The sequence below is a fragment of the Eriocheir sinensis genome, chromosome 5 (genome assembly GCF_024679095.1).
Source record: "Eriocheir sinensis breed Jianghai 21 chromosome 5, ASM2467909v1, whole genome shotgun sequence".
Lineage (NCBI taxonomy): Eukaryota > Metazoa > Arthropoda > Malacostraca > Decapoda > Varunidae > Eriocheir > Eriocheir sinensis.
Window position 1 is genome coordinate 11,110,605 of NC_066513.1, and position 27,500 is coordinate 11,138,104.

At 42.0% G+C, this 27,500-nt stretch overlaps 1 protein-coding gene across 1 annotated transcript in view; it reads left to right on the top strand.

The window, feature by feature from the left end:
* Positions 1 to 22,976, top strand: part of LOC126984281 (putative nuclease HARBI1) — an 86,143-nt gene extending 63,167 nt beyond the window's left edge. Inside the window, exon 3 of the mRNA XM_050837916.1 lies at positions 22,936 to 22,976. The gene's annotated coding sequence lies outside the window, so the exon portion shown is untranslated. The remainder of the gene's footprint in view (positions 1 to 22,935) is intronic.
* Positions 22,977 to 27,500: the final 4,524 nt, after the last annotated feature.

Here is a 27,500-nt window from a genome sequence, read left to right on the forward strand (position 1 = left end):
CTTAAGTGGATCCAATATGGCGGAAATAAGAATGTCGTATCTTGCGATTCTAAAAATCTTAAGTCCGCCATGTTTAGATTTTCCTGCCTTAACGCTGTTTCACTCCCGCCGACAGACGGCGTAGTGTGATGTTGACATATTTCGTTCAACCAATGGCAGCGCTCGATACATACGTACTTTAGAGACAGTAGCCAATCACAGGAACCTCAACACCAGTGCAGCATGTGGCCCGTGACAGAGGCAGACGATGTTGTCTGCCCCACCGGGAGTACGGAGATGAAGTGAGGAAGTTCAGGTAAGCCAATCACTTGTCATGTGGAGAGTCAACGGTATATTGTTGCTAAAACGTGCTACTGAGTGAAACATTTTTGTTAACCTGCATGAAGGTATCCTTTAGGTAACGTTATAAACGTGCCTTTCTGTCAGTTTTTAGCCATGCCTTTGTCCTCCAAGTTGTCCATGATCAGTCTCATTACCCTGTTTTGACCTCCTCTGTAGGTAAAAGTGTAATATACTTGCATGCACCAAGTTATCTCACCATGGAGAGGGGAAGGGATATGGGTGCACACACACTTCAGTACGTGGTGTCATTTCAGTATTTTCATAGAGGTGAGGCCATTTACTGAGCTGCAGAGCTTAGCAAACATATCAGTCATTAAGATTTGCCACCAGGGCACTGCCCAGCAATGTGGCTAGGATTAGGAGTGGAGCTCAGACATTGTCAGCTGCTCAGATATTGGGAAGTAGATAAAACGGCATACTTTCCAAAGAGCAGCTCGCTGTATTATGGCTTAAAACACTGTCGCACTACTATAAATGCAATAACAATAAGTAAAAAGCTCTTTCATAGTGCTTGAGATAAACTAACTTCCTATTAAAACATAGATACTTTAAATTCTTATAATTGTGAATTTAAAGTATCTATGTTTTAATAGGAAGTTAGTTTATCTCAACATATAAAGCTTTACTGTGTTATTGCATTATAATAGTGCGACAGTGTTTTAACATAATACAACAACTTCTTTGAAAATATTGTATTTTCTTTTTTCTTCATTTCCACAGATTAAGTTTATTAACTATGTAAACTTTCTACTTCATTCTTAACCTTTAACTACTAGCCAGTCACTTTAACCTCTCTCTCTCTCTCTCTCTCTCTCTCTCTCTCTCTCTCTCTCTCTCTCTCTCTCTCTCTCTCTCTCTTATGATCCTGGTTATGATAACCAAGCAAATAATTTTCCTTTTATAGGAGACTGAGTGTAACCTGTAAGTGTAGTGGGTGCTACAACACCTAGCAGCCCATATGTCCCAGCAGTGGTGCAGCGTCGGACCCTTAAACTTCCAGGCAGGAGACACAAGATGGACACAAGATAAAAGATTCTGAAGAAGCAAGACCAAGCATATATTAATGGATAGTTTGCAAAAATGTGTAGATTTCCTTGAATCGTCTCAACCAGAATGACTGCAATAGCTGGACCTTTACAGGACTTTGTTGAATATTGCAGGGCATGAAATTCTGTATTTCTTATGCATCACTAAAGGTCTCTTGATTTCTTCAAACATGTTTTGTATTTGCAATTTATTTAATTGTTTTCTGTCGGAAATAACATATAAAAAGATGTTTAACAGCAAGCTGTGAATAATTACTCCAAATAGTACACACCACAGTGCTATATGCTTTACATTTTATTAAGTGTATAATAAGCTCAGCCATATTGTCCAGCAGTTAATTTTTAGTCAGATAATTTCTCCCCTTTTTTTACAATTTAAGTTGTGATTGTGTTCATGTATACCAGCAGTTCTTTCTTTAATTATATTAGTAAAGAAGTTGTTATTATATATATGAAGTCAGATTAAGTGACTTTCAAAAGCAATATAATTAAGTCCATTTAGCCTGTGTCACTCTCAAAGTTATACGCCTCCGTGGTCTACTGGTTAGCGTGCCTGGCTTCTACTCCGCAGGCCCGGGTTCGAATCCCGGCCCAGGCAGTCTGCGTGCAGCTCACCCAGCTGTTCATCCTCCCTCTTGGGCTGGTCGATAAATGGATACCTGGGGAAATCTGGGGAAGGTAATCTGTGGTAACCCAGATATCACACTGGCCCTGTGTCCAGGGTAATGGGGCTCCCTTCACCACAGTCTCAGGGCCAATGTTACGGAGATGAGCACCGAGGCCATGCGCTGCTACTACGTATCCCCCAACTTACTACTCTTACTCTCAAAGTATATAATTGTGTGTTTGTGTGTATGTGAGTGTGTGTGTGTGTCACATCCTGGAAAGCCCAAGACTTCTCTCAAAACTCTGATGACTCGAGAAAGAGTCTGGCTTCCAGCTATATCTTGAGAGCCAACAGTCACCGTGGAAATTTTCTAGGTATAGTGGAATGTGTTTTGACAGTGGGCAGTGCCATTGTCTTTGAAGAACTCTACCGAGTTCTTAACGAAACACACCCATACACCAATTTGCTCGATGATTTCCTGTATTTTATTGCCAGTACACTATTTAACACATTTAAATATTTAATAATGTATATATCAATGCCCACTTTTTCATTATGTTCTCAACTTGTGCCAGCAACATATGAGTCAGTACTTTAGTAAGGTTAGGTTACATAAATAAAAAAGTGCATATTTGAGTTAAAAACAGAAACATTATTTTCTTGTCAATACCCAAAAAATAACTTGAATTTCAAGGTGAGAAAGATTTTTTTTATAGTCTATGGACAAAGAACCTTTATTTTCTGGTTTTAATGTTGTGCTATAAGTAGAAAATGAAGTAATTATATATTTTTCACTTAACATGAAATAAATATCAATATATATAAATATTTTGCCTCAACCTAAAATCATAAAATACTTTTTCAATTATAGTAGCTATTAAACTATGAGTGGGAATAAAACTGGGTGATGAATCAAACCTTGACGGGTGTTGCTAGGTTGCTAATTTACCAGCAATAGGTTACCATGTGATGGAGATGAGCACCGAGGCCACACACAGCTATGCGTATGCCCCCAACTTCACCCTACCCTTACTAGACACATCATCTATAACACCCAGTAAAACTAGCATACTAAATAGTAAATGTAATACCTTAATACAGTAAATATCATTGAGACAAGAATGAGCCATGGGATGACTCAATTACCAAAATATCCAACAAACATACGATGCATGTTGCAAAGAATGGGTAATTGCTTAGCAGGAGCAGTCTATTTGAGATGCATATTACTTATTTCCTGTGATATGTTATGATGCTTTTTAATGGGGCTCTGTTTATTACCACAATAATTCAGCTATGAAAGTGCTACAGCAAATTTACCCCAGAATTCACTATAACAAGCACTGCGGCATATATTGTCCAGCCGTCTTCACTCCCAAATCTATTTACAAACTAACAGACTCATTTTAACCTAGTGGATGGTAACCTAACTCTGCTAAAATTGTAACCTATAATTGCCGCTGGGGATAGTAGCCTATCGTTACAGAGGAGAGTAAACTGTCAACCCAAGTATGAGACTCACCAAATCAACTCTAGTACTTTCATAATTGCTTCCTGGTGATAACTAACTCCACAAAAAAAAGACATGATAATTTGCAGTAATGAATAGTTTGTGTCTCTAAAATAGGTCGCTAAAATCTGCTAAACAATGGCAAAGGGACACCCAGAAATATGTTCAGGAGATTGGAGGGCAGAGAAAAGACAAGAGAAACTTTGGGGTGCAGGACCTGAAACCTCATCAACGGTAAACGGGTGGGGCCCGGCCCATCCTTGGTTGTGCTAGTGGTCTAAGGTATTACAAACTACAAATTAAGACTAAATTATTCACCGAGCATGTATGAGTACCCAGATTACCCCCTGGTGGATCTCCTGCGAGCATTTCAAGCCCTCCATATATATTATCACGAGTGTTTACGGCAGGATATTTGATTCAGTAGTGTAGGAGTTCAGTCACTACTAATTCAGTGAATGGTATTATATACGGTTGACACGTCCTTATAAAGCAATGTTTTGATAGCACGGTGACGTTTTGTTCATTATTTTGGCAGCGGGTCTTCCTCTTCTTCTTCATTCCTCCTTGTGTTGTGGAGAAAATCTGCCCTACGTACGGGTCGCGATATCTTACGCCATGCCTGGAGCTGCCGTAAAGTTACGGTGCCGGAAGTGTCGTAACTGTTTAGTGAATAGCCCAAAGCAGCCGAAAGTTGCCTTAAGACATTTTTTGTGACTTACGAACGTCGTAACTCGTTAGTGAATCCTGGCCCAGGACCGTTAATTTGAGTACCGATAGTACCGGTACCGAAAACTCAGGTACCGTTAATGGCGGTACTAGCACCGGTACCGAAAGGAGTAGTATTTTTATCATATTAAATTCCTGATTAAATTTTCTGTAAAGAAAACTCTCTCTCTCTCTCTCTCTCTCTCTCTCTCTCTCTCTCTCTCTCTCTCTCTCTCTCTCTCTCTCCTGGATGAAGTGATTTTTTTTTTTCGAAAAAACAAAAAACAAATAGTTATTATGGATGCACTCATAATCTAATAACTAACAGTATTTGTTAGCAAACCTTTAAAAAAAAGAATCGGACATGAAGAATTATCCAATACACATGTTAATAAAATATTGGAGACGGGAGGGAGGATAGAAACATAAAGCAGGACAAAATGGCGAGAAGACGGCCAGTGATTCAGCACAGCAAAGCTTAACTTGTCCCTACGCCGCATGGCGATCGTGTCAATAAGCGGCACTAGTGGTAATGGTACCGTTTGTCTCCCGATACTTTCACGGAACCGCAGTACCGAATGGTCTCGATGCTACTCGGCACTGGTCAGTACCGAGTAGTAATGATTCTACTCGGCACCGGTCAGTACCGAGTAGTAATGATTCTACTCGGCACTCGTCAGTACCGAGTAGAATCGATTCTACTCGGTACTGACCAGTGTCAAGTAGTTTCGAGACCACTCGGCACTCACCAGTGTCGAGTAGTTTCGATACCACTCGGCACAGCGGTTCCGTTAAAGTCTCGGAACCTTAACGGTACCATTTTACCTCCAGTACCGGTTGGACATTCCAATTGCTGAGTCAAGTCAGACGGTCTTCCCGCCATTTTGTCCTGCGTTGTTATTTTCATCCTCCCTCTCGCTTCCATTATTTTATTAACTTATCTATTAGATAATTCTTGATGTCCGATTTTTTTAAAGGTTTAGTAATATATACTGTTATTGTTATTAGACTATGAGTCCATGCATCACAACTAAATATGCTATGTTTTTATCTAAAAAAAATATATTCACTTCATACAGGAGAGAGAGAGAGAGAGAGAGAGATACTTGAAACACTTGAAACACTTTAATATGCTTAAATATATGTAACAATGTAACGTGTACCGTAAAACAAGCAAATACCGAAGGAAAGCCAGAAGCTCCCCAACAAACCCAGTGCCTAGTGCCTAGGCACGTATGTATGAAGGAGTTATATAGTAGATACATACATATACATAAAAACATAGGTTTTATGAAACATTTTCACCAGAAAAAAATATGATAATAGTAATAATAATAATAATAATAATAATAATAATAATAATAATAATAATAATAATGATAATAATAATAATTATAATAAAATTATAATAGTAATAATAATAATAATAATAATAATAATAATAATAATAATAATAATAATAATAATAATCTGGAGTATTATTACATGGTTAATCAAAAAGGACATAAAGAGGGAAAAAGTAAGGGCAAAATGGAAGTGTGTATGTATAAGCAGTACTGTACTATTATGTGCTTTTTTTTTTTAATGAGCTTAGTGTGGGTAATGTTTTATGTGGTCAGGAACTAAATTCCAAAGTGTCGGTCCAGAGTAGCACAATGAGTGATGACAGTGACAGAGTATGTAAAGGTGTACGGAGATCTCCTCGTGTGTGGGTGGGGTAGTTGTGTTGTGGACGAGATGTTACATTGCCACTATGAATGAACTTGTACATGTAGATTGCAATATGAATTTGATTTATGTAAAAAAATAATAATATGCTTTCCTCTTTAAAAAGTCCTTGGGTGTGATAAAAAAAAAGCCACAGTTTGGAATAATTCTTACGATCTTTTTTTGTAATTTGAATAAGGGCATAAGGCGTGTGGGGTATGTGTTACACCAGACAGGAGTACAGTGTAGAAGATGAGGAAGGATATGAGCGTTGTAGAGGATTCTGAGCACATGCTTGGGCATAAGATCTTTCACTTGGTATAAGAGAGAAACTATTCTTGATATTTTGATGCAGAGTTCTGTTATATGTGGTTTAAATGTTAATGAGTCATCTATTGTTATACCTAGAAGTTTTTGTTGAGTGACTTTTTTTATTATGTTATTTTGATAAATTATAGGTGGTAATGTTTTTATAGTTTTGTTGGTAAAAAGCATGTAACATGTCTTGCTCAAATTAACTGTCAGTCTGTTGCTTAGGCACCCTTTATCAAAGTTATCCAGGTCATTGTTTACTGTGTGAATCATATCAGTAGGTTCAGCGTCAGTGATGTACAAGGTGGAGTCATCAGCAAATAAAATTGTTTTGAGATTGAAAAATATGTTGGGAAGATCATTTATGTAAAGAAGGAATAATATTGGACCTAACACACTGCCTTGTGGAACTCCATAGTTGATAGTTAAAGGTTTAGAACTCTGCTGAATAAATTTAGTAGATTGGGTTCTTTTGGTTAGGTAATCTTTGAACCAGTCAAGTATAATACCTCGTATCCCATAATGATTTATTTTTTTGTAATAATATATCATGTCTGACGGTATCAAAGGCTTTCGATAAATCAACGTAAATGCTTAACAGAGAGTATAATGTGAATCCAAACTAGAGTAAATTTTCTCAGTAAAAGTGTTCAAGGCATCAAAGGTGCTTAAGCCTTGGCGGAAACCAAATTGTTCAGCTTTAAGGATAGATTTAGCTTCAATATAATTTGTTAAGTACTTTTTCATTAATTAAAAAAAAAATTAGAGAATATAGTTAGCAATGAAATTGGTCTGTAATTACCAATAACAAATTTAGAGCCTTTTTTTTAATATAGGTATAACAATGGCGTGTTTACAGCATTGTATAAGTTACTCAAAAGCCCTACCAAGTTGACGGCAGCTATAGTTTTGCTGTGGCATACGATGTTTTTTTTTCACATTTTTGCAGCATTTTTGAAAATCCAAGATGGCTGCTGCACTTGGACTATTTAAACATGAAATACCATATTCTCATTGCCCAAAAACCTATGTATAGACACTTAGATCATCTTTGTACATGTGTTAGATGTCATATAATGGTCTATTATTTTGCCCTCGGCAGGTGTATTAGGAGTATATATAAAATAATGATTTCTCAAGTTGCTGCCATGATCCAGCATGTCTACCCAAGTTTTTTTTACTCCTGAAGTGGTCTCTTACATCAAACTTTTGAGTAACTTAGGGGACCTACAAGTGCACACAGGGCCCCCCCTCAGCAAGAGGACTATAAAGATTCGTTTTAGTACCGTGGCAGTATTTCATTACCTACCTAATGAAGCATCACTAGCTTTCCATATATCTTTTCTACAGACGTTCAAAAATAATGGAAACGCTTTCAAAATCCAATTCAAGGACTATTTATTGTTGAAAATAGGGGATAATAGTCTAGAAAGCGTAGCCTCGTCTGTCGGCGCCGCTCCTCAGAGGCTTTAGGGTGGGGGAGCATATTTAAACTACTCCAACCGAACTTTACGACCTGACAGCTAACGGGAGGGATTCGCCCCCCTCGACCCCCCTTCTAACCAGGGGGGGCTGCGCTCTCCGTGGACCCACCCCACATGTATATGCGACTTATTTCTGCGAGGAGGTATTTCTTGCAACACCGGCTGCACCGCCAAAATGAATACTTGGTATAATTTTAGGAGATAATTAAGTAAACATGCATTTATTCATTTTCTTCAACTCCGCAAGCTCTGTACAGTATAGTTTACACTCTGAGTCTGTGACTCTGTCATGAGTAGAATATATCCGCCACATCCTGTTTGTGTGTGGTGCGGATGCGGATGCGGATATTTACTTCATCACAAATGCGGATGCGGATGCGGATACAGATGTTTCATTTATCAGAACTGTGGATGCCGATGCGGATGTGAAATATGCGGATGTTCCGAGGATTCGGATGCGGATGCGGACATCCCGATACATGACTAGAACACACACACACACACACACACACACACACACACACACACACACACACTCTCACACACACACACGCGCGCGCGCGCGCGCATAAACACAAGCATGGTTGTTTTCTAACTCCTAACCCCGATCTCAGCCCCAAACTCACACAAACTCAACACAGGCGCGCCTCAGAGGTGTTTGTTGCCCCCTATACTATTCGGTCTGTACACAAATGAATGTAGGAGTGTTTTTGACAATTGTACCCTTATTAAATATGCCGATGATACAGTAATTACAGGAAAGATATTCAATGATGACTGCAGTAGGAAGACACCTGCCGAAACGGGCGCAAGCCACTCCCGGTGAGGTATATACGGGAAGCGAGGAGGGTGCTGAAGCCCTCCAAAGACCCTTCTTGTGTCCTCACTCTCCGTTTCCCTATTGTATCATCTACACCAGAGAGTAATTCAGCATGCTCTGTAAAGAAAAATCCTCTTACTTTCCATACCACACTACAGCCACGCAACACACACCATTTCCCAAAATTATTCAAATTTCAAAATGGCGTATAATAATGCAGCCTCAGGTCCCCGTCAAGGGGAGGGGGGGACCACAAATGCCCCAGGGCGGACACCACTTTCGGCCTACGAACCAAGAGGTGTCTTGATACCTCTTCCAACTTTTTTTTTTTTTTTCTTTTTAACTTCTGCAACATTCGCGGTCTTCGTTCTAATTTTCATTCTGTGAAACACCATCGCTCCTCCTCGAAAATCACCTTCTTTTCTTTCCTCACCGAAACACAGGTTTCTGAGGTTATTGACAGCATTCTCTACTCTGATCCCTCCTACTATCTATATCCTAAATTTCAATCCAAAGCTGGATGTTGCGCCTACGTGCGCAAAGACATTACTTGCTCTCGTGCCTACGACCTTGACTCTTCAGAGTTTTCCACCATCTAGCTAAGACTTCATTGTCATTCTATTACTAAATACATCTGTGCTGTGTATCTCTCACCTAACTCTACTAACTATGTAAAATTCTTTGACTACTTGAACTCTAAAGTGAAGCACATCTTGACCCACTCTCCCTTCGCTGAAACCTCCATCTTAGGAAATTTCAATGTTCACCACCAGCTTTGACTTTCATCCTCAACTTTGCTTTCCTCAACTATCTATAGCAGTTGGTTCAGTACCCTACACGTATTCCCGACCGTCTTGGAAACAGGCCCAACATACTAGACCTCTTCTTTATCTCTAACCCTTCTACTTACTCCGTTGGGCTCCTCCGATCACGACCTCATTTCTGTTTCCTGTCCTATCGCTCCTGTACACCCTCTGAACCCACCGAAGAGGCGATGCTTCTGGCATTTTGGTTCAGTTCGGTGGGAGGACCTGAGGATGTACTTTTCCGATTTCCCGTGGAATGACTACTGCTTCAAGGAGGGACACCCCTCTGTCTGTGCCCAGCGCATCACAGAGGTGATTGTCTCTGGAATGGAGGCATACATTCTACGTACTTTCTCTACTCCTCATGTTAAAAAGCCTTGGCTTAATCACGCTTTCTCTCGTGCTATCAAAAATAGAGAGGCAGCTCACAAACAGTACCAGAGCCTTCGCACTCCTGCTAACCATAATCTTTACATTTCTGCCCAGAATCGTGCCAAATCTACTCTTCGACTTACCAAAACCTTCTTTATTAATAGAAAATGTCAAAACCTTGCTTTTTATAATTCTTCCCGGGACTTCAGGCATCTAGCCCAAAACATATTTTCCAATTTCACTTCTTCATCTTTCCCTCCTCTCCTTAACCCTGACGGCAGCACCACCGTCTCATCTATCTCAAAGGCTGAACTTTCTGTAACAACTCCACTCTGGACGATTCTGGGCGTATTCCTCCTACTTATTCCCCCTCTGACTCCTTTATGCCTCTTATTAAGATTCTTAAGAATGATTTCTATGCCCTCTCTGGCCCCAACTCTCAGAAGGCGTATGGACCTGATGGAGTGCCTCCTATTGTCCTTAAAAACTGCGCATCCGTGCTGACACCCTGCCTGGTCAAACTCTTTCGTCTCTGCTTGTCAACATCTACCTTTCCTTCCTGCTGGAAGTACGCCTTCATACAGACTGTGCCTAAGAAGGGTGACCGCTCTAATCCTCCAAACTACCGCCCTATAGCTTTACTTTCCTGTCTATCTAAAGCTTTTGAATCAATCCTTAACCGGAATATTCAAAAGCACCTTTCCGCTTCTGACCTTCTATCTGATCGCCAGTATGGGTTCCGCAAGGGGCGTTCTACTGGCGATCTTCTTCTTTTAACTGACTCTTGGTCATCCTCTCTTAGCCGTGTCGGTGCAACATTCTCAGTTGCGCTGGACATGTCAAAAGCTTTCGATAGGGTCTGACACAAGTCTTTGCTCTCTAAACTGCCCTCTTACGGTTTCTATCATTCTCTGTTCCTTTATCTCTAGTTTCCTTTCCGGCCGTTCTCTCTCTGCTGTGGTAGACGGTCACTGTTCTTCCCCTAAACCTACCAACAGTGGTGTTTCACAGGGCTCTGTCCTATCACCCACTCTCTTCCTGATATTCATCAGTGATCTTTTTTCCATAAGAAACTGTCGTATCTACTCATACACTGACGACTCCACTCTGCATTATTTAACTTTTTTCAACAGAAGACACTCTCAACAGGCATTACAAGACTCCAGACTGGAGGCTGCAGAGCGCTTAACCTCAGACCTTACTTTTATTTCCGATTGGGGTAAAAGGAACCTTGTGTCCTTCAATGCCACAAAAACCCAATTTCTCCACCTATCAACTCGACACAATCTTCCAAACACCAATCCCCTATTCTTCGATGACACTCAGGTGTCACCTTCTCCAACACTAAATATCCTCGGTCTATCCTTAGCTCAAAATCTCAACTGGAAACTTCACATCTCCTATCTCACTAAATCAGCTTCCTTAAGGTTGGGCGTTTTGTATCGTCTCCGCCAGTTCTTCCCCGCACAGATCGTTATTAAAAAAAAATATATTTTGTTCCCAGCAGCATTGTGCTTTTCAACCATGTTTTTTTCCAGGGAATTATTATTATTTTTTTTTTACAGTAGAGGAAACAGCTCAAGGGCAAAATAAGGAAATAATAATAAAAAAAGCCCGCTATCACTGCTCCTATTAAAAAAAAAGTTCTGAGGAGTGGCCGAAAGATAGGTCAATTTCGGGAGGAGAGGTGTCCTGATACCCTCCTCTTGAAAGAGTTCAAGTCGTAGGCTGGAGGAAATATAGATGAAGGAAGATTGTTCCAGAGTTTACCTGCGTGAGGGATGAAAGAGTGAAGATGCTGGTTAACTCGTGCGTAAGGGATATGGATATTAAAGGGATGAACTTGTGTAGACAGTCCTGTGGCGAGGCCGCGGGAGGAGGAGGCGTGCAGTTATTTTTTATGTATGCCATACTATACTATATCATACTGTATACTATACTATACACAGTATTTTTACTCTTCTGGAGCCTGTAGCCACAAAGATTTTCACTAGTATGCAGTAATGTATAACATTGTGACATAAATATCTTATCTTTACACCAAAAACACCGGAAACCACCACCCTTTCCTCCAAACCCTAATCTACATAACCCCCATCGTTTACCCGATGTCGCGTTTCTGGCTGCCCTCCTATTTCTGGCGGTCTGTTTTGTTTACAAACAAAAAGGCGGATCGCTATGAATACGGATCCGTGTACGCAGCTGGTTGCGTGAAGATGGCTGTCCTCCCAGTGTTTTCCAGCACGCGGGAGAGCATATTGCTTTATTCTTTCATAGGAAAAACATAAATGAATCCAGTACAGCGCTCTATTTTGTAATAAGTAAATGAAAGGGCTAATAAATAGCTTTCATGCAGTGATTCATGAGAAAAATTTCGGGAAATAGCATCGTGCTATTTTCCAAAAACAAAAATGTCTTGATGTACATATGCATGCAGACCCGTAATTTTGGCAGATCTTTTTTGGGGAGTTAGAGGGCAAATTTGGTTTATGCGGGGGGCTGGGGGGGGCAAAGTGACCAAAGCCATGCTGACGGGGGATGCGTGAGAACAGCGCTGTTAATCAAAAGTCTGTTTGTTTACATACGTTTCTGAGTTTGCACAGTTCGCTGGAGGATAGCCAGGAATATGGGGCAGGCAGGAACACGACAACGGAACCCACAACCTCTAATCTCAACCTGACAACCAGATCCCAACCCCTACATTCCGACTTTTAAATCCCCATCCTCCACCACGCACCCCAACCTCCACTCATTACCCCCGACACTACACCTCTAACCCCGAGCCGCAAGCCCTTTAACTTCCCAGACTCCCGTCCTCTATCCCCGTCACCCAATTCTAACTTACACCCCAACATCCCCAACTATAAACCTAACTCCACCCCAAGCATATATCCCTAACCTCAACCCATGGCGCAACCTCCTACCCCAGTCCTCTACCCAATCCTCATCCCCATCTTCCGACCCCACCCGCTATCCCCATTATCATCCAATCTTTACTCCCGCCTCAAACCCTAACCTCTACCTCCAGCTTCCAGTACGACCCCCCTTTTCTATCTTCCCCACAAACACACAAAGCTATGTAAATGCCTTTATTTTGTTTTTGTGTTACAGGAAAGACTTTGCTGATGTTGCTAAATTGTTGTGTGAGCACGGATAATGCGACTTTGTACTGTTGCCACAGGAAAGCATGAAGTTACACACACACACACACACACACATATATATATATATATATATATATATATATATATATATATATATATATATATATATATATATATATATATATATATATATATATATATATATATATATATATATATATATATATATAAACATAGATCGATAGTCGCATCAAATACTTATTAGTTGCACCTCCCATTACGAAGCAGAGACGCAAAATGTCTTATCAATCACCAAATACTTTACTTCACAATACACACACACACACACACACACACACACACACACACACACACATACAGTGATACGCCTGAGGTCAACATAAAATAGTACATATGCTAAGTGATTATTGAGCAGCGGAGTATGGGAATAAAGTCAAATCTCTACCGGCTGAAGTGGAAAGGCGGAAATAATGTCATTGTTATATGAAGCTAATAAGTGCTACGTGTTGGAGCAATTCTCTCGTCCCGCGAAAAAGAAACCTCTGCCGCCAGCACCGACATTAAAAATAAATGAAAAGAACTTGAAACTGACACCTTTACCGTTACCACCGCCACTTCCGCCATCATTACCACTCCGAAAATCACCAGCACTGCAACCCCGTCGCAACCGTCTTTCTTTAGAGTAGCGACACCAAGCTAATGATGGATAATATGCGAGTGTTATCTTCCTTGAAGCCTTTTGAGTGACAAATCCATTGAAAGGTAAATATGACAGGTTTTCTTTATATCAACGGAGATTATGAGCGTCAAGCTAGTGGAAAATATAAATTCATCATCATAAATATTTAGTTTAGTTCCTTTGACAAAAAGATATGCATATACATATAAAAAAGGACAAACTAATAAGCTTAGAAAAAAAGAGGCTTATAAAAAGCCTCTAAACGGCGAGACAAACATCCCTCAGAACACTGTCACCTCTGGGATGCACCAGTTTTCAATGATCAGAGCTGGGTGTGAAACAGGTGTATTATACATAAAACGAGACCATTTCTTATCGTTGGGTCGACATTTTTCCCTTGAAGTGTTATTTTCCATTCCTGTGGTCTTGGTGGCTCACGAATATTCTACAAAGTGTGAAGCCATATCTTGCTCTATCATTGTTGCTAAACACGGATGATACTCCATAATAGTGCACAGCAAATGCCAACATAACTTCTTGCAATGACATATATTTCCTTCAGCAGCAAGTTCGACACTGAAAGCAGTGGTGCCCATGAGCAGCAGCCAATCACATGCCACTTTCGGTAGAAGAAGTGTCCCATCTTTCTCACTAAGTGTGTCTCTTATCCTGGGGTATTAGTACCCTTTGGTGTTCTATTTAATCTATTTCAGGTGTGCTGGAAACAACTTCTGCTCTTTGCAGAGCAGCAGGATAGATATCATCTCATAAGAAAGATGCCACATATAGCGTCACAATATATCTATTCTTAGTAAATGTATGATGAAATATATTAATGCATTTTCATAATTTTGTACCCTCATATTTTGTATATTTTAGTCGTATGTCATTCACTTCATTTTTTATCTGAAAGGTATCAGTAGGAAGGACAATGTAGGGTCGGTCTGCACGGATGTCGTCCCAACCTTGATTTGGAAAAACTCTTGCTTTCGCTGCTAAATTAAAGGCATGATTGCCAAATATCATAGTGAAGTACCGGGTTTTCCGCTGCCACATTTTGGTGACAATGGCCTTCTTACCTTATCTCAAGAACATTATGTATGTGTTCAAGTCGTGAAATTTATTCGTAATCGCCCTCTACACCAAAGAATACTCAAGCTATTTTGAGAAAAGATTGGAAGATGAACACTGACTCTCGAGGGAAATTCCTAACCCGTAAAATGGAGCTTCATGTTGCTGAATTCCTTCAAGAGTATCAGAATAAATAACTCTGCTGAAAAATATGAAGATGAAATGTGTATGGCGCCACTATAAAAATTGCCTGGGCCATGACAGGCTTGGGCCTTCCACCAGGACCCTGAAGAAAGCCTATCGGCGCTCTAGGTGAACACGTGAAAAAGAAAAAACAAGGATCAAACCTTGTTGGTTATTTTCGCCTCTTGAGCTCACCCCCCTGTTTATTCGCTTAACCGCGTGACAATTGTTTTTTATTTCTTGTTGGATTTATTGCTTTAATTATTCCTCTAATTGTCAACGAGTCAACAACAATAGTTCTGCCATAGGAGTATGAAAAAGATGGAAGTTATTCATGCCATCTTGTGATGCCACACGAACCAACCATCAAACTACCTTCAAGAATATGTTAGTTGTTGTTCTGCTTGGAGGCATTGCTCAGTTTTTTTATGGGGCTTGTCCCCTTCCAGTTAAGAAATCCACGTACGGTACGTGCATGGACCTTAAATTAAGAAACTGTTGAGGCAGAGTGTGTCCATCAGTTAAAAGGAAAATTATATAACGGTGGATGTGGAGATGGGACTTTCCGAGCTTGGCTCAGGCACTGTAAACTACAAGCAGGTAAATACAAACAAGTAGACACCTAAACACACACACACACACACACACACACACACACCGTGACGTGCCTCAACTCCAACAAATTTTGGCATAAGCTTACTTAATATCGTGACATCAATAATACTCGAGTGTAAGTGTGTGATACAATCTTCCCATCTTGTCCAGCCTTTCAAATACTTTCTGATGATTAACCTCTCCCAGCGTGTCTTAACCTTTTCTGCCACATTAACCCTTTTCATCACATCTCCATCTCAATCTCACTCCATTGAATCACATGTTAACGTATAAGCCTACTACTTTTTAGTATGGAACATAAGGCAGTTCCACTTTGATTACCCTTGAAATTCAACCTATTGTAAATAATGTTCTTATTCCAGAATTTGAGATTTTTTTTGTTTTTATTTTTATTTTTATATATTTAAAATAAGGGGTACACTTTTTTTTTATAAATTAAAAACAGAATACTTAAAATTCTTTATCTTAAATTTCATAATAAGGAAAAGTTGACACTATTGTTTTAGATTCTGCCAAACCCTTCGACAAAGTCCCGCACAAAAGACTGACATTAAAATTGAAATACTACGGTATTTCACAACACGGATCAAACAATAGATAAACATGGAACCTCTTCACATACGCAGACAAGCACACAGAATAACACTCACATTGACATTGATCCACATACATACTTACACAACGCAAACAGTCAACGTACTAGTAAAACACACATCCATAAATACCAAATATACCACACAAACACTGACGCATACAAGCACTCATACTTTCCACGCACCATACGTAACTGAAACAGCCTCCTCAACATATTTTAGACTGCGGTACAATACTCATCCAGAAAACAAATATACACTCACTTGTCATCACAACACACCAAAACTAACAATTACACTTGATTCACTTCCTGCCCCTGCACACTCGGCGACCTCGTCCCTCAAAAGCCAACCAGAGCCTGAGAGGGGAGAGTTGGTATCTCTGCACCAGGGCCCGGCCTCATAGGGGGCCCGGCCGCCCGTGCATGATCTGTGTAAAGTAAGATTTTCAAAACAAATAGTGTTTGTAACTATTATAGTAATTACTTGCAGCACCAGAGCCCAATGGTAGCTCTATCTGGCGCTGCAGCCAATACAAATATGCGTGTTATGCACCTGAAAAGGTGCCCTGCGCATAATTAATCCAGATATAGATCCAGATTCTTAGCTTCCCCCTCCCCCTGTGCTAACCTCTCTACCAATTGTACGACCGATAAAAACGAAACATCCCAGTCATCAGCTGAGCCTGCGTGCAGACAAGAGTCTAAAGGAGTCTGTAGTTGAAAATCTACGTTTTCTCATTTCCACCTTGACAGAGGATGCTCTTATGAGAAGGTTGACTAAATCAAACTAAAAGAAATCGAACAGACAGACGAAAAAACAACAAATACCCATAATATTTCAATCTCTTGCTCTTAGCATCAAAATTGAATGTCTAGTCACGTGCACCTCGGCTTTTAAAAGTGGATTATAAAGAAAAATCATGAGCAGAATAGCTTTTTCTTCCTTTTTTTAGGCCTTTAAGTTGATGAATCGCGAAAAATATGAAAAAAAAAATCTCAAAAAAATAATGACATGAGACGCTCACTTTAAGACATATGTGCAATGTTTTTCTTAGGCAGAAAAATGAGTTCCATATAAGTATGGCCTAAAATTCACCCCTCTTACAACTCTTAAGATTCAGCTCAATCGCCTTTCCGGGTGACACTTCATTTCCCATTTGAAAGGGGAGCTCACCCTTTGTTGATAGCCTTGCTCCATCCACTCTTAGCTGTTTTGTTGTTACATTACATAAAATGATCATGGAAATGTTTGCGTAGTTATACTAAGTCCCCTAAACCTATCGACAGTGGTGTCCCACGTACAGGGCTTTGTCCAATCTCCCACTCTCTTTCTATTGTTTGTTGATGATCTTTCAATAACAAACTGTCTTATTCACTCATATGCTGATGACTCTACTCTGTATTAGTCATCATCATTTAACAGAAGACCTTCGATCTCCACAGGAATTACGTGATTCCAGGGCTGGAGGCTGCTGAACTCTTGAACTCCGACCTTGCTCTGATTTCCGATTGAGGCAAAGCGAACTTCGTGTACTTTAAAGCCTCAAAAACTCAGTATCTCCACCTATCGACTCGACACAATGTTCCAAAACCCTATCCTCTATTCTTCGAGAGCATTCACCTGTCACCTTCCTCTATACTAAACACTCGGTCTATCCTTAACTCAAAATCTTTACTGGAAACTTCATATCTCTTCTTTGACTAAATCAGCTTCCTCGAGGTTAGGCGTTCTTTATCGTCTCTGCCAGTTCTTCTCCCCCGCACAGATACTGTCCACATACAGGACCTTGTCCGTCCTCGTAAAGCCCCGTTCACACTGTGCCGACTCTGGGCCACGACAACCCACGACTCTAGAGTACACGAAGTCTTGGATGTTGATGTGAAAGGGTTGGGCATGTCTTGAAAGAGGTCTTGAGACTGCTGCCGAATGCTGCGCCGACGTCGTGACAGGAGTCTTGAGTCGTGAGGGTTAGCGTAAAAAAGTATTCCATGCTAAAGCCTCTTTCACACTGTGCCGACTCTGGGCCACGACAACCCAGCGACTTAATTCTGCATTTGACAAGTCGGTTCCCACGCTCCAAGAATTTTTTGGCGTCTTGGCGTCGGCTACCATGATTGCCGACTGTCTAGGACTTTCGGCCAACTAGCTGGCAGAATACCTGCGACATGCTGCCAACTAGTCTCAAGACAAGTCTCAACGGTCAATTTTTGAAATGGCGCCATGTCTACGACAACCACGAATCTGTCGACCGATTGGCCGACAGTCGCAAACGGTCTTGACGACAGTCTTCCAGATTGTCTGTCAACTGGTTGGCCGACTAGCTGGCCGACAGTTGCCAAGGAGTTGGTCGACGGTCCTCCTGACAGTCTTCGCAACTGTCTTGGCAACTGTCTTGGCGGCAGCCTTGTCGTTCCTTAAAATACGGAATCGCTCTGTTCGAGAATGAAATGTATCGTTCCGTTTTGAACCAATACGGAACGACATTTGTTCAGCACGGTATTTTGTTATCTGAATGGTCAAGCAGATAAAATTCAATATCTTAAAATTGTAGTGAGCGCATTTTTCGGTTAATCACAAAACCAGCCCGTAAAATTTGCAAAAGGTTCGTCCTAAAATACATGTAAAATACGCGACGTAACGTCCCCCCCCCCCCACTCCCTCTTGCCTCCACCAGCAGCGTGTTACGGTTGTCAGTAGCTTGTCACTCACTGCATGCTTGAGAAATTTTATGGTTGCCAGCTGTTCATTTAAATATGGATCCATTCCGTATTGGAGAGTGGGATGTTGCATTCCACATTTTTCTGACCTCAGGGTGGCAACCCTAGTTGTGTCATTCAACACAAGAGAGATCGAAGCAGCAGGAGTGCGTGAGTGCTGTGCGGCTCCCAAATTTGTGTCAGCGAAACGAAACCATGCCTAGAAATTGTGATTGTGATTGCAAAATAAAAGTATTAATTTCTTGATGGCGGCAGTGTTAGCCAATATTTCTGAGCCGACAGTCGTCACGAACGTCCTTCATTAGGCGAAGACTGTCGTCACGACAGTCCCTCAGCATTCTGAAGTAGTCGGCACAGACGACTGTGCCGATAGGAAACGGTAAAAATTGAAAAATGGCCCATACAGTCGTCACGACTGTATCAAGACAAGCCAAGACTGTTGACGACAGTCTTGACGATTGTCCCCGACCTCCCTCAGACCTCAACCGGAAGTGACGGTTGGTCCAGACTCTTGCGACTCTTGTCGTGAAAGTTTAGCATGGAATACTTTTTTGCGTTAACCCTCACGACTCCAGACTCCCGTCACGACGTCGGCGCAGCATTCGGCAACGGTCTCAAAACCTTTTTCAAGATATGCCCAACCCTTTCACATCAACACTAGGTGTACCCTAGAGTCGTGGGTTGTTGTGGCCCAGAGTCGGCACAGTGTGAACGGGGCTTAAAGCCCTGCTCACACTGTGCCGACTCTGGGCCACGACTACCCACGACTCTAGGGTAGCACGACATGCTGGCAACTAATTGGCCGAATGTCCCAGACAGTCGGCAAGCCAACAAGACGCCAATAACACCCCCACCAGCTGAGAGTAGGTGCGCATAGTTACGAGTTATTACGAATGCCTTCACGAATCTGTACGAGTCACTACGAATTATTTGAAAATTCAAAATTTTAACGGTCGCACTTGTACGAGTTGATGCGAGTTTGCTAAGACTCAGTACGCATAGCTACGAACTTTTACGAGTGCTTACACGAGTTAGTACGAGTCCCTACGAGTTAAACTGAAATTTCTTGTGTTTAGACGATTTATCACGAGTAGCACGAGTTGCTATGAGTCGTTACGAGTTGCTGCGAGTTTACAAGAGTTTGCTACGCATTTGTTCGACCCACAGAGGTGAAAACTCCCTACCTGTGCTATATAAAGAGGGTGGGGAGAGTGAACATTCTCCAGATAGTCACAAGCAATAGCCCCAGCGTCATTACCTTCAATCTTCACCAACAATGGCAACCATAAACCGAAAATTGGAGATACTTCAACTAGAAGTGGAACTTGAAGGTGTTTCCTTTAATCTTGATGCTGCTATTGCAGCCTTATTATTGGAGAAGTTGCAGCAAAGAAAGCGGCGCCAAAGGAGAAGATGGAGTAGGCCATGGTTGTTGCGGCGTGCTCAATTCGGGCATTTCGAACAGTTACTTCAAGAACTGCAAGTGGAGGACGCTAGCTCCTTCAAAAATTTCATACGCATGGAACCCAACATGTTCAAGGAGCTCTTGGATAGGGTTGGGCCCCACATTGAGAAGCAGGACACTTTTTGGAGAAAATCCTTGTCCCCTGGATTGAGGCTCGCAATAACTTTACGGTACCTGGCCACTGGAGAAAGCTACAAGAGCCTTCAGTATGGATTCCGAGTCGCCCATAATACTATCTCCCTCATTATCCCAGAGACCTGCGAAGCCATCTTTCAAGAATACAAACATGAGGTTTTGTCATGCCCCAAGACGCCAGATGAGTGGAAGAAAGTTGCCTCATTGTTTAGTAAAAGGTGGCATTTCCATCACACAGTGGGTGCTCTGGACGGAAAGCATATCGCTATCAGATGCCCCCCAAATGGAGGATCACGTTATTACAATTATAAAGGCTTCCACTCTATTGTGTTAATGGCAGTTGCAGATGCAGACTACAAGTTTTTATTCTGCGATGTTGGTGCCACTGGCTGCTCCTCTGATGGGGGGATATTTTCTGCTACGACGCTCAGAGAGGCATTGGAGAAGAACACCATTGGACTGCCTGCTCCTGAACCTCTACCTGGCGACGACAAACCTATCCCCTTTTTCCTGGTTGGTGATGATGCCTTTCCGCTGAGGGAATGGATGATGAAACCCTTCCCAGTCGCAACCTTGGAAGACCAGAGCGCATCTTCAACTATCGACTCTCCAGGGCACGGCGCATTATTGAAAACGCGTTCGGGATCATGGCCAGCAGGTAATTCTTTCCATAAACATCTAGAGATTTCACTGTTATTTCCCATCAACCTCGCCAGTATGATTTCCATTTCTCCAAAACACACTGAAATTTTATATTGCCTACACGCTATTAATGCATCTAGTAAATACTGTATGGATACTATTTGAAGCTTTCCTTTGTTGATAATTGTTTCTGTAACAAGTTTGAAAGTAATATCTATATTTATGAAGTACATCGTTTCATAGTTATATGTTTACAAATGCTACATACTTCCTGGAAGCCTATCACAGATTTTATTTATTTATTTATTTATTTATTTATTTATTTTAGATTCAGATGCCTGCTGACGACTATTCCCCTCCATCCCTGTCGAGTTGAGTCGGTTGTTCTGGCATGCTGCACTCTGCACAACCTCATGAGGGTCAGATACCGTTCACATCATGACACACTCATGGATGAGGAGGACCCACAATCTCACGCAGTAACTCCTGGAGCGTGGCGTGATGGCGACGTCCTTACCAGCCTTGAACCACTCACAAGGAACACTGCAAACACACCTGGCAAGGCACTTCGCAGTTACCTGAGGGGTTATGTTTGTTCACCTGCAGGAAGTGTCCCTTGGCAGGAGGATAAGATTTGAATGAAGTAAGTATATATTTTCTTGTTATTAAAAATTAAAGTGTGAGTAGAGAATTCAGAGGATTTTATATATATATATATATATATATATATATATATATATATAGATATATATATATATATATATATATATATATATATATATATATATATATACCGGATATGAAAATATGCTTCTATTGTATTTTATAGACTTTAATGATTTATTGAGAAAACCTTAATTACACTGTCTTATTAATGTTTTGTTTTCCTAGAAAATATTACATGTTATGGGAGGTATAGATATACACATCAATATTCTTGATTCTGACTGGTTGGTCTTGGTGTTGAAGTACGTATTGGTGGTGTGGGGTTCATGAAGTTTGCGTCATGTGGTGGTGTAGCGATTCCGCTGGTGTTCAGGTTTGCCCCGCTTGTGTTGAAGAACTGCATGCCAGAAAGGTTCAGGTATGCCCCCGGGGTAGGTGGATTGCCTGCTAATGTTGCTGCTATGGGAGTGGACGGACGCCCATACGCAGGCGACTGAGAAGCCCATAGTTGCTGCTGATGTTGAGGAACAGGTGGGATGTTCGGTCTTGCCAGGCTTACACAGCGGGTGGTAGTGACACAGCAGTAGTAGTAGCGGTTGCGACCTTAGGTGGGTGAGATGAAGGCTGTACCTCAGTAGTGGCAGCGGGTGGTCCGAGGTCAAGTGCGTCGTTCTCTTGTTTGTATTTGTGCAACAGCTGTGTGGCTGCAGACACAAAACGGTTCCACACCTGAGGCTTAAAGTCGTGGAGCTCAGCCGCAAAATAAGAGACCCACGCGTCAATTTTCTTGTGGAAGGGATCAGTAGACTGAGTCAGGTCACGGACCCGTTGCTTGAGGTCGGTCACTTAGTCAGCCCGGCTCAGCAGCTGCAACGAAGGAAATTACATTAGTATACAGACTTCTAAGGATTTGTAATTGCAGCTGAAAATAAATTAGTCTTACGTTAATTTACACGGTCTCCCTTCAAACCAGAAGGAAATGAGCAGGGAGGGTGGGAGTAATTGTAATCGTAATTTATTTTGAAATTGTAGTTGTAACTGAAAAGGCAATTATTGTAAATATAAATATAGTTACAGTTTAATTTCCCCAAAAGTTTTTTTTTTTTTTTTTTAAGCGCAACTGCTCTAAGCCTCAATATTCAAGAGAAGCGTGGCATTTCTCTCTCTCTAAATTAAAACATTATTTTGCGTAAGGACAATGACTTTCCGTATACTTTTATAGCATTATTTAAGACTTTTTTTTTCTTATTTTGCTATTGACTGCAATGTGATCGTTCCACTTAATAGGAAAAGCATGTCTAAAATAACTTATATTTACCTTTGCCAGCAGCTCGTGTGTCTCCTCCCCCACAACCTTGCGCCTTTTTCCCTTACTGGTGTGGGAAGATGCCATGGAGGTGGAGGCCTCACCGTCCACGTTGTAGCTGACATGACTCGGGGAGGGGGACCTCTGTGAGAACTGAATTGAGAAAAAAAAAGTCACACAGCAGTATTAGTTACTTGACATATATATGTGATGAGAGAGAGAGAGAGAGAGAGAGAGAGAGAGAGAGAGAGAGAGAGAGAGAGAGAGACTCTGGGTAAAATATACTGTTTGCTTTAAGTCCAGTTATTGCCAGTACTTACTACACAATAATATATATTCGTGATGTTAAGGAGTTTTATGTTTCCTGTTTGTAGTAATTAACATGCTTCCATGGTGCTTAAACAAATAATACGAACATAATTACCTTCGCTGTTTGTCTGCTGGGACATCTCACTATATGAGAATGCAAGAAGCTGAAAGTCCTCAGGATCCATTGGTCCCTTACGGACAGGGAAGAAGCAGCCCCCCTGCCACTCTTCTTTGATGCTTCTGATAGCCTTCCATATCTGGTCCTCATCCCGTTAAACCATACAGTTAACTGAGCACCTACAGGGGAAAAATAATTTATCAGTTTAATCGAATAAATATAGCTACCATTGCACTTGCCACAGACTACTATATGAGGAAATATTTTAGGCCTACCTGGACTACTTATTATTATTATTATTATTATTATTGCTATTATTATTATTATTATTATTATTATTATTATTATTATTATTATCTTACACTGCCAGTTTCATTTGAATACTTTGTTTTATAGTTTTTCTCTGTTCTTGCCTATGGTGCTCAGAAAATTTGTCTAGGTTGAATATTAAGTAACATACAGTAATATATGTTGAAGTATAGCCTATTAAAAATAATATTAGTAATACTCATTATCATAATCTTTCACTACCAATTTGATGTGAATAGTCAGTCTAATAGATTTTTCTCTGTTCTTTCAAATGTTGGTCTCAGAATTTGTCTAGGTTGAATAGTAAGCGAAATATGGGGAAGTATGTCGCGACGTTTGAGGGCCTCAACGCAACGAGCCATGATCCCGTGCGTATTCCTGGCGCTATATAGTAGTCTGTGCACTTGCACAATACTATATAACTGCACACTACCTAATCACAAATGATGTTGGATACAATTCATACCTGTGACTGGATTGTTCAAACTGCTGGCCTTCTCCTCCATGATCCGCTTCTTCTTTTCGGTGTCTTTGTACTCTTTCAAACTTTTATCATAAAACATCCGGTTGTTGGAGTACCACTCGGCGAGTTCCACTTCAGTGGCATCATCGAAGCTCACCCGAGTCAGTTTCTTCTTCTTTTGGGTCCCTCGATACTGGGTGTTTTCTTGTTCCTCTACTGCAATAGACCTTGAATCCTGCCTAGAAGGCACAGGAATAGCGATACTCTCGATATCGAGGGGCTGGCTATCTAATTCCATGACTTGCTGGCTCTCTTGCAGTACGTTTCGTTGGCTGTCTGGCTGCGTGTCGGGTTGGTTGTCGGCCTGTATGTCGCCAATAGGTGGTGAATGGAGCTGCGTGTCTTCCTCCGATGAAAATAGATCCTCCGACAGGGCAGGCCGCAACTGGGACTTCCGTGACATGATGATGGCTAGTCACCGAAGTGGGTCACAGTTGAGCGGTGCGGGTCAGGGACGCCTATATATATGCCTGTGAAATCTTGCCGCTGCATAGCAACTCCCCCTCCCCCACCCCCAGTGGCAAACTCGTGGCAGCTCATGGTGCGTCTTGTTGACTCTTGCAAGTTCTTGGAAACTCGTAGCAATTCTTGACTTTATGCGTGACTACTCGTAGCAATGTGTAGTACTCCCGGACACAATACGTGGCTACTATTGGCTAATATTGGCTAATCGTAGCTACTCGCAGGTCTACTCTTGTCGACTCTTGATTGTATTCGTAGCAACTCGTCCACGAGTTGCTACGACTACATATTTGACACGACTTGCTGCGACAGATCGTGGATACTCGTGGTAACTCGTAGCAACTCGCTCCAACTCTTGACACTTCGTGGCAATGCGTAGCAAATCGGGATGGGGTCAACCCACGACGAATAGGTACGAATCGTTGCGATAAGCCACGAGTAGCTACGAGTCGATGAGAGTGGTTACGACCCCGCTACGCATCCGCTACGCATTCAAAAGTCGTGACCGTTGCGCGGCTCAATTTTGAGCATGTTCAAAATTTCTAGCCGCTCCCACGCATACCCACGACTCCGCACGACAAGGCCACGCCTACCACGAGTTGATAAAGAGTGTTCGAGAGTATCTACGAGTACAGCTGCGAGTATTTACGAGTACGAAGTCGTGACAATTCGGCGCCCTACTCTTGAATGTGTGAAAGCCCCTTAACTTTCATGACAAGAGCCGGTAAGAGTGTGGACCAACCGTCACTCCCGGTTGAGGTATGAGGGAGTTCGGGGGCAGTCGTCAAGACTGTCGTCAACAGTCTTGGCTTGCCTTGAGACAGTCGTGACGTTTGTCGGGGTCATTTTTCAAATGTTTACCGTTTCCTGTCGGCACAGTCGTCTGTGCCGACTACCTAAGAATGATGAGGGACTGTCGTGACGACAGTCTTCGCCTAATGAAGGACGTTCGTGACGACTGTCGGATCAGAAATATTGGCTAACACTGCCCCCATCAAGAAATTTTTATTTTTATTTTGCAATCACAAGCACAATAACAACTTCTGGGCATGGCTACGTTTCGCTGGCACAAACTTGGGAGCCGCACAGTACGCACGGACTCTTTTTGCCTCGATATCTCTTGTATTAGATGACACAACTAGGGTTGCCACCCTGAGGCCAGAAAAATGTGGAATGCAACATCTCACTCTCCAATACGGAATGGATTCATATATTTTTTTTTTTTTACGTCTACGCCTATAGCGCCAGTAGGCTTGTTGAGGGGCCTAGATGGTGTTCGGCCCCAGCCCGTCATGGCGCAGGCAAGTGTTTATAGTGGCGCCATCTTCTCTTGGCTTATGCTGCCCCCCGGAACTCCTTCTTGATTCACTTGGACGGTTTCCTCTAGAGTCCGGGTTGATGGGTGGTCTTCAGGACAGCATGTGGGTAGTTTTAAGCCACTCGGCGGTGACTGAAAAATCCCAGGGGGTAGCGTGGGGATTTGAACTCGAGTCGTCCATCACGCGGTGAATGTGGGCCCAGCACGCTACCACTCAGCCATCGCCTACCCTGGGAACGAGTGGCAACCCTAAAATTTCTCGAGCATGCAATGAGTGACAGCCGCAGTACGCTGCTGGTGGAGGCAAGAGGGAGGGAGAAGGACGTTACGTCGCGTATTTTACACGTATTTTAGGACGAACCTTTGACAAATTTTACGGGCTGGTTTTGTGATTAACCGAAGAATGCGCTCACCACAATTTTAAGATACTGAATTTTATCTGCTTGACCATTCAGATAATTAAAAAAATGTACGGAACAAATGCCGTTCCGTACTGGTTTAAAACGGAACGATACATTTCATTCTCGAATACAGAGCGATTCCGTATTTTAAGTAACGGCAAGGCTGCCGCCAAGACAGTCGCCAAGACAGTCGCGAAGACCGTCAGGAAGACCGTCGGCCAATTCTTTGGCAACTGTCGACCAGCTAGTCGGCCAACCAGTTGACAGACAATCTGGAAGACTGTCGGTCAATCGGTCGGCAGATTCGTGGTTGCCATAGACATGGCACCATTTCAAAAATTGACCGTTGAGACTCGTCTTGGGACTAGTTGGCAGCATGTCGCAGACATACTGCCAACTAGTTGGCCGAATGTCCCAGACAGTCGGCAATCATGGTAGCCGACACCAGGACGCCAAAAAATTCTTGGAGCGTGGGAGCCGACTTGTCAAATGCAGAAGTCGCTGGGTTGTCGTGGCACAAAGTCGGCACAATGTGAACGGGGCTTAAAGGAGTATGCATCGCATGGCCACGGGCCTCATACACACAGCCTTACTAGGCAGAGTGGAGTCAAAAGCTCATCGCCTCATCAACACTCCTCCTCTTACTAGAAGTCTTTTACCTCTTAAATTCCGCTGCAATGTTGCATTTCTTTCTATCTTCTATCGATATGTTCATGCTGACTGCTCTTCTGAACTAGCTAACTGCATCCCCCCCCCCCCCCCACCCACCCCATCCCGCGGCCCAGCTGCACTCGACGTTCTACTCATGCTCATCCTTATATTGGCCAAACCCGCTGAGACAAGAGTTAACCAGCATCTACATTCTTTCATCCCCTTCACTGGTAAACTCTGAAACCGCCTTCCTTCGTCTGTATTTCCTCCAGCCTATAATTTGACCTCTTTCACGATGAGAATATCAAGACACCTCTCGACCCGAAAGTAACCTCTCTTTGGCCACTCTTTACTCTTATCTTCTTTCAGGAGCAGCGTTTAGAGGATTTTTCTACACCTTTTTTATGCCATTGAGCTGCTTCCTTTCCTGTAAAAATATAATAAGTAAAGCAACATTCTCGAAGGTTTTGTGTTAATTTATTTTCTATTATTTCG